The sequence below is a fragment of the Anser anser genome (assembly GCF_964211835.1).
Source record: "Anser anser genome assembly, chromosome: Z".
Lineage (NCBI taxonomy): Eukaryota > Metazoa > Chordata > Aves > Anseriformes > Anatidae > Anser > Anser anser.
In genome coordinates, this window is record NC_139723.1 from 21,656,213 (window position 1) to 21,664,988 (window position 8,776).

Below are 8,776 nucleotides of genomic sequence, written 5' to 3' on the forward strand. Positions count from 1 at the left end.
TTACTTAGTGAACTTTTCTGAAAGCAGAAGGCATAGTAGGCACTCTTTTCTTTCTTTCTTCTTCTCCTTCTTTTTCTAAATTTGGCAACATCAGTAGTAGTCAAAGGATAATAATAAAAAACAAACAAACAAACAAACAAAAAAACTGAAGCCAAGCCCACCACTACTACAAAATGAACATTTTTTATTATTTTTTTTTTTTTTTCCAGATCCGGTATTCCTTTTTCATGAAAATAAACTACCTGGCATGTAGATCAATTCTGACTTTAAATAAAAAGTGCTCTTGAACCTCCTGCTGAGAAAGTTTGTTAGACTTGGTATATTTGGTCTTTTGTCAGGGACTGACCAAAGACGTTACAGCTGTTAAGGCATATCTGTTTCACTGGAAGGATTCATCAGAGTTGAACCTGCATTGGACTCTTTTCTTCAAAAAAAAATGTAACTTTTTTGTCAGATTGTTTGATGCTTATTCATTTTTCTATCCTCTCTCAAGACGTTGTTGCTAGTTAAATACTAATTCAAATTCAGATCATCAGAAATGTCAAAGGGTTTTTAACAAATAGCATGGGTTTTTATTTCATATACTTAAAGTAAAATGAGCAGTATTCCAAGTCTGCAAGTCAAGAGGTTTAATGCCTCATTTCTTTGTCCCCTGTCAGACTGGGAATATTTACTCAGTATATTTGTAACTTTGCACTGAGGCTGCAGCTTCCTTGAAGAACTTCTCTGCTTTTTTAGTTATGTTTTTACATTATTTATTTTAACAAACTGTTTATCACAATTTGTTTTGTAAATGGTCCCTGTATTGCATTAATTTACTTCTTTTCCTTCATAAGGAAAAGGACATCTTATTACTTGACGTGTGAGGAATATGGATAATGTACAAAATAGTGTTGCTGAGCACAGGAGACCTGCAAAGGTTCCTGTAGAGGGAATTGAGGGCAATTGCAGTCTTGCATAAGCAGAATCTTAATTACCAAATAACATTGTTTTGCCAGGAGCAGAGATTATTTTCCCCCCCTCTTTTTCCCGCTGTTTGATGGTTCCTTTCAGTATTAATGGAGGTGGCAAATATGGCTGAAGGATATATACCTGATAGATTCATAATCTCTTGTGGGTGTTTAAAAACTCTCTAGCAGGAAAAAAATGTCCGAAACTGGGTGATGTCATTAATTTAATCTTTTTGCAGCAGGGTACAGTAATGAGAGATGAGAAAAGTTGATGTTATATACTGAGAGGCTTACAGTACATACTGAGGTGTTTTGCTTTTCTGTGTCTACACAAATTTATGTGGTCACAAAATAAACACGTTATGCGTGGTTTATGAAAGCTGCTGTGTCTATACAAGAGTAAAGAGCCATTGATTGAAGGTGTTTCTAACTATCCAAAAGAAAGTTTATCCTCAACTAGAAAGATTCATCTCAGTCAACTGTGCCCTGAACCATGGGTATGCTTTTCCCTTTTCCTAGAGAGTTCCATACATCACAGACAAAAATTTTGCTCTCATTTTCTGTGTCAACATTTGCCAACCACAGAATCATAGAATATCCCGAGTTGGAAGGGACCCACAAGGATCATCGAGTCCAACTCCTGGCTTCACACAGGTCTACAAAAAAAATCAGACTATATGACTAAGAGCACAGTCCAAATGCTTCTTAAACTCCAACAGGTTTGGTGCCGTGACTACATCCCTGGGGAACCTGTTCCAGTGCGCCACAACCCTCTCAGGGAAGAACCTCTTCCTGATGTCCAGCCTGAACCGCCACTGTCGCAGCTTGACACCATTCTCTTGGGTCCTATTGCTGGTCACTAAAGAGAATAGATTGGCACCTGCCTCTCCATTCCCCCTCATGAGGAAGCTGTAGAGTAGCTGATTAACTATCACTAAGATATCAATTACATAATAATCATAACACTTGAATGAATAATCCTGTTGTCATTCAACTGTCAGTATAGGCAACATAGTATCACTGAAATGTTTCTGATTATCTCCTGCATTTCTATATTTGATGGCTATTGAGACCATAATTTGCATGTTTTTCAAGCAAATGTATTTTATTCTTTTTCGTTTCTAAGCTGCATGCATTGTTCAGCCAACATGCTTGAGATGGGAATTTATGTTCACAGACTGTGAGCATGAAACATCACTACAGTCCATAATCAGGTCATTAGCATTCTGCTCATGCAAGCCAGTGTGAGTACAATTTTCAGAGGCCTAATGTAACAGGTAATCATAAATTAGTATTTGCTTTAAAAGAACACCAGATTACGCAGCCTGCATGCTTAAAGAGAATGACTCAGTGAGTAGTGCAGCTCTGTAATGAAGTGGGAGCTCATTAAACAGATGCTATCTACTTCAGCGATCTACATAAGCAGCAAACAAACCAAATGGAAATGTTTCAACAGAACACTACAGTCAACCAGGACAAGTTCAGGTTCATTTGCTGTGGCACCATCTACAGGAATTAGTCACACTAATAATTGAATAGTTGCTTTCTAATTTATCATTTTACATTTGTTATTGCATTTGCATAATGTGTTGTATTTTACTGTCTTTGGTTACATTAAGATGCCCTCATCTGTGTATACAACAATAGAAAACATTGGGTGATTTTAAGATTCATCAGACTGGTAGTGTTCAATGTTCAGTACATGATTTGTGGTTTTTGAGTCTTTTTTTTTTTTTTCCTGGTTTGTGTGTTATGTCTTTGTAAGGGCAAGCTTGTAAACAACATTTAGGAAAACAAATGTTTATTTCATGATGAATCAGAAGTAGAGACATACAGATAGGTGCAATGACTAAGCGTCCAGTATTTCTAGGATTAATGCATTTTAAATGGCATAGGAAGCATTTTCAGTAGGTGAAATGGCCAGAAATGAGTTCTTTAGGACTGTTGTACATGAGTAAACTAGAAATTTGGTATGTGGAGAAAGACATTTTGCTGAGTTTTAGAGGTGTTGCAGCTACCAGGTAACAGTACTGTATAACATCGTTGTTCGAGGTGGGTGAGATGGAAAATGTCTAAAGAGTGGAATTTGAAAGATAAAATATTTTTTATGTCATGTTTTATGTTGATGCATAATGCATCTCTGGTATTAGTTACAGGTATTGCAAAGTGTGTGTGAACTGTAGCTACTAAAATGGAGATAAATAGGTTCTTACTTTTTATGTGTTTGTGTTTTTCTTGGTGGTGGTGTTTGTTGTTTTTGTTTTTGTTCATTTTAAATTAAATTTTGTTTCCAGTAACTGTTCGTGCAATGAGTTACTACTCAGTGACACAACACCAGGCAGAATTGTTTGCTGCTTTAATGAGATCTTTAGTGTTCTTAGACCCTTTCAAAATGTATATTTAATGCTTTATCTTTTGTTTTATCTCTTCCTTTCTACAGCTTAGATCCTGTAAATATGTTAGTTAACATGTTAATTCTGAAATGTTCTTACTAGCTTTCTTTTCCCTTGCAGATATGTCACATATGGAGTCTTAATCACCAAGCATGAGTAGATGAGCTCATTAATAGTAAGGGAAAAGAGAAAAAAAATATATATTAATGTTTAGTTTAAAAGAAATGTTGAAGGGAAAACATATTTATCAAACATGTTCCAGCAAAACTGATTAGACCTCTTAGAGGAAAGAAAACATTCTAGTAAGGGGCAAAGTGGATTGTCAAAGTTTAAAACACTTTCTCTTAAATGTTTAGATAACATTATCAGGACATATTTTCTATAAGTATATTGCATATTAAAGGGATTCAAAATGTATTTCTGTACTTCTAAATGGACGATGTGATAAAAGACTGGAGGGCATACTTGTGAATTGAAAAACTCTTAGTTTTGGGATCCTGGTCAGCTGGGAATGGGTGTTGGGAGGGGGTGGGGCAACTGTATGTGTCACTATTGGTATTGTATTTCACTTTACCAGGAGCATAAGCTCTGTGTATTGAGATATTTTTATGTTTCCTACTCAGAAGTAACCCTATAGGCGTTGTGAGAGGATCTGTAAGTGATTTCCTGACCATGGTGAAGCTACTTGGTTCTATAGTTAAATTACAGTTTTGGAGCAGAAGACAAAAAGGCTCAAAGAGTATGTCAATGTTCATTATGTTCTTTTCTTTTCCAAGTGATGAAGGTTAAAAATGGAGGAGGAGAAAACAAAAACAAACAAACAAACATGCCAGCATCTTGTAGCAAAAGATGTAAGTGAAGTTCATTCATATATTTCACAAATAACATACATTTGGTACAGCTTCATGTCTACAGCTAACTCTGCTTTAACAACCTGCAGTGGTAGCAATAATTCTGCTGAGATATGTAGCTAGAAGTTGCACCTTTATGAATGCATAGTGAAGCAACATTAACAGCAACAGGGAGTAGTTAGCAATATTATAGTCTCCTCAGGCGTATCTACTTAAGTTTGCATGTATGTCTTATAAGCATTGACTTGTAAATCATCAGCTCTCTGGGATTTTACCTGGGTTATTCAGTAATTGCAGTAAACGTTAGCATTCTTTTCCCCTCCATCAATTTAAGGAACTAGAAGTTTTACTCACAAACATGTACGTGTTTGGAAAACATTTATATCAATGAATCTGAGAGTGTATAAGTAATGGGAATATCAGGAATATCAAATTTCTGTTAAAGGAGGACCTTTCTGTGAATATGCCTGTCATCAAACTGGGGGAAAAAAAGTAAAAATTTATCATTGCAAAAACTCTAAAAGGCCATAATATTTTTGTTTACTGATTTTAACCTTATTATCAGACAGTTAACCTATCTTCTCTCTTGAAAATTTTGTTTCAAGTTTGTCTTTCTAATTCTGAGTGTACTGGTATCCACTGCTTAAATGTTGCCTAAATTGGGGTTTTGTATTTACCATAAATACCTACAGCAGAATGGACAAACCTAATATCAGGGAAATATTGTCTAAAAGTATTTACCAGGCTAAACATACCATTTCATGGGATGTGTCAACTTAGACATTCCAGACTGCAGTTCTTTACAAGTTTTTTCTATCATCCCATAGACATGGGATGACATCCCTGTCTGTGGCAGGAGGGTTGTAGTTAGGTCATCTTTAAGGTCCCTTCCAACCCAAGGCATTCTATAATTCTATGGCTTTGAAATATGGGGTTCAGCTTGGCAAGAAGAATGCAGTGTGCTTAAGCATTTACATTTTCATATACAGCATGTGCCTAACTTTAAATATGAAAATGGGTTCAAAAATATCACAGCAGACAGAAAATGTGAACCATTATTAATTATGCTAATATTAGCTTAACTCTCGTAGTTGAGCATCACTGAGAATGAGTCTAAATCTTATGAGAATCTCTTGAACAACTGTGTGACAGTGAATAAGGTTAAGATTTTACAAATGGCAGGGAATGAAGAGTATCTGCTCTTTGAGAGTAGCTAACCATTTCCTTATGTGAAAGCCAGCCAATGCAGAAATTGGTTGTACACTGCAGGCTAATGAGCTGCATGTCAGGAGGTGAGCAAAAGAAATCACTAAAAGGAGGGGGGGGGGGGGGGGGGGGGAGGGGGCGGGGAGGAAGAACCCTCTCCTACTTGTACATTTCAGAAAACAGGAGAAAACTCAAATTTCAGCCAGGAAAGAGCTGTCAAGAAAGATAAAGACATACTAGGCCTTTAGTCTGTAAGCCGTTATAGAAAAAGGAAATAGGTGATTATGAGGGTGTAACAAGTACAGGTACAGTTCAGATGGCCTGGTAAATGTGCAAATTATGCTTGTGACAGTTAGAATCAAAGGGAAGAACAAGCCAGCTGGTTTGTCTTTCGTAAAGAGCAGTCTGAAATGAATAGAAACTGAAAGAATGGGTAAATGTGAGGTAAAGCTAATATGGACCATGTGCTGGCAATCTGATTTGGCCTGGGATTAAACCACATTTGCAAAATATCAGTGATCTCTGCATACGTCTTTTGGTACCCAAAAGTATGAGCCTCTACATATCCTCCTTTTCTCTTTGATTCTTTTCAATTATGCATGTTGCTGCTACTTACTCCCTCTGAAGTGATCTAAGCCTGGGTCACACAAAAATGATTCAGACGACTTCTCAGGGTGTTTTATGTGTGTTTTAAATGGCCGAACATAACACTCACATGATTAAAAGATTTGTTTAGCAAACTGATTTTTAGAGAAAGGATGTGTTTTTACAGGTCTTCACTCTTTTGCTTACCTTGTCTGACTTGTAGGTTGTCACCAGCTGATCCTGTGTGCCCTTTCATTTATTTTCCATCCAAAGAGTCACTGGCTTGTTGAACTACATACCGTCTCCTCCTCCACTGTTTTGTGTTTATGGGAAGGTCTGGATTCCTTCTGAGTTTTGGAGTGGTCAGGGAAGAAGAGAAGATGAGAAGAGGTTTTTCACAGAGTATCTTCTTATTGCTACCTCATCCAGTTATCACAGACTGAGGAAAACTTTTCTGTCCAATTCACTGCATTTGCCATTATTTCAAATTGTTTTGCTTCAGACTTGAAAAGGGGAGATTTTTAAAAGTTTCTTTTGAAAAGCTGAAAGGATGGGAAATAACTGAAGTTTCTAGAAGGAAGGAAAGATAAGAGAACACAAGATCAAAATCACAAGAAAGAAACGGTATTTAAAATGTTTATGGATGTTCACTGTTATTTCACCATTTGTCTACAGCATTGTGCATACAACCCAGAGAAGAAATATGTGATGTAACATAACTGACTACCCCTCAACTGCTTTCTTCCAAAGTAAACTAACAAGAAAAACCAATTCTGTTTAAAGAGTCCAGAAAAAACGGGTGTTAAAGATACTCAGAAACATTTTGTGTATACAAAGTGCTATCAACTATAATTTTGAGCTAAGGATAATTGAAGTAGATACAAAAATACACAGCATAAATAAACACTCTAGACTTTGCTGGTAAGTAGAAACCCCAGTCATTCTTAGTTCTTGTTCTAGCCAACGTATCTCTTTTCCACTGAGGAGGAGACAGGGTGCAAACAGTGCTGCCGCACTTGGAGATGCAGCAGATTCTCTTTCATATCTTTTCTAGTCAGTATTGTAACTGTTCAGTTTTATGTTCTTGGAGAAGAATATTCAGAAATAATCCTGGGTACGCAGCACATTTCTTTGTGAGTAGAAGAGCTTGAAGAAGTGACATTTCTATGTGAGAAGTAGAAAAGTATGCGAGAAGACAAGAGAAGGTCAAGTATAAATCATCTCAGGATTGTCCTAAGCACATTATCTTGCAACAGAGATGACGAAAATGACAAAATCAAAAATCGCAAGGGCTATATCAAAGTGTTACAAATTTTGTAGCAGTCAACCAGAAAAACAGTGTCCATGGTTGTCACAAGAACACAAGGGAAAAGGAGTACTTTTTGTTGAAGAGAAAGATTATAGAACTGGGAACTGGGAGCTTAGGAAGGATCTGAAAGTGAAAATTTAGCCCACAGAAAATGGGGACAAAGAAGAGCAGAATATTCAAAGAACGTATATCCAGAAGCAAATGGAGTACAATGATCTGTGGAAACCTTAAAGGACTGGACCTTAAAGTATCTGGGGTGCCGTAGTGAATTCTCTGGTCTTGTGCTTTGGACACATCCAGAGATGATGTGGAAGTTAGGCAGCAGTAAGTAAGTGGAAGGAATTCAGTGACTAACTTTGGAGCCCCTAAAGCGTAAGCTAAAAAATGTTTCCTCCTTGGATATCCCATCTCTTTAATACATTTCATTTCTAGGTCCTTTGTACCTATGGCTAACTTGACCTCTCTGTATTTAAAGCATGAAATTTAGCTGTTACCTGAAAGGGATTTTAGTTATACCAATGTATAGGTGTGAATCTGAACTGGTGTATATAAATGGCAAATCAAGATGAAGCAAGAAAAGATAATTTATATAATTTTTTACTCTCTTTGCTTATGTATGTACGCATATATATGTCTCTGTATGCATACATATATGTCTATATGAAGGTGTGAAGTGTACAATTGTACACTGAAATTTAGATTTATTAAACAGCTTTAAAATGAAAGAAGTTTGTCAGTGATTAATTGTTATTGGGGAATCTTATTCTGGAAATCAAACTGTAAAGACAGGCTTATGGGTTGAATTTTTAAACTGTGATTTTAAAGAGCATTAAGATTTAGGAATGAAACACGCTGTAATATTTAATGCTTCCTTAGTCCATGAAAGTTTATTAATTTAACAGCAGAGGAAAAGTCAATCCAAAGAACTACCTTTCTCTGACAAATATTTAAGTCATATTTTTACAGATTTTTATTTTTTTTTAATTTGCTTTGAAAAGTTTACCAGTGGTTTTAAAAACAATGTTTTGTGGCACTCGCATCTGAGTCTGGGACCTTTAGCTAAAAAGGTAGTGATATGAATGAAGATAGAAAGAGCAAAACTGCAAAATTGCCAAACTTGGGTGAGTTTCATACACAATAAGAATTCTATGATAAGATTCTTCTTTTGTTTGTAGCTACATCTGATCTTTTTGTTTTTGTGGCTTCTGCAAAGAGAATGGAAATTCAATCACATGTGATGAAAATACTAGAATTTAAAATTTCAGTTCAGAGCAATATTGAAATAAATGTCACCAGGTTTACTTCATTGGTAGTGAAATGTCAACCAAAGCAAATATGACAGTATCCAGATGGCGGATCAAACAACCCTAAGGACCTACACACCTACCTGTGTGCATATATTCAGACATACAGTTATATATACAAAGATGCATTGAGGTAGCTTTTAACTATCCAGCTGTATAATGATGTTTTCCGCTGAAG

At 36.1% G+C, this 8,776-nt stretch overlaps 1 long non-coding RNA gene across 1 annotated transcript; it reads left to right on the forward strand.

The window, feature by feature from the left end:
• Positions 1 to 3,460: 3,460 nt before the first annotated feature.
• On the forward strand, positions 3,461 to 8,159 carry LOC310890168. Its single transcript, XR_014577081.1, has 3 exons — positions 3,461 to 3,518; positions 4,120 to 4,194; positions 6,209 to 8,159. It is a non-coding gene; the product is annotated as an uncharacterized lncRNA (long non-coding RNA).
• The last annotated feature ends 617 nt before the right edge of the window (positions 8,160 to 8,776 follow it).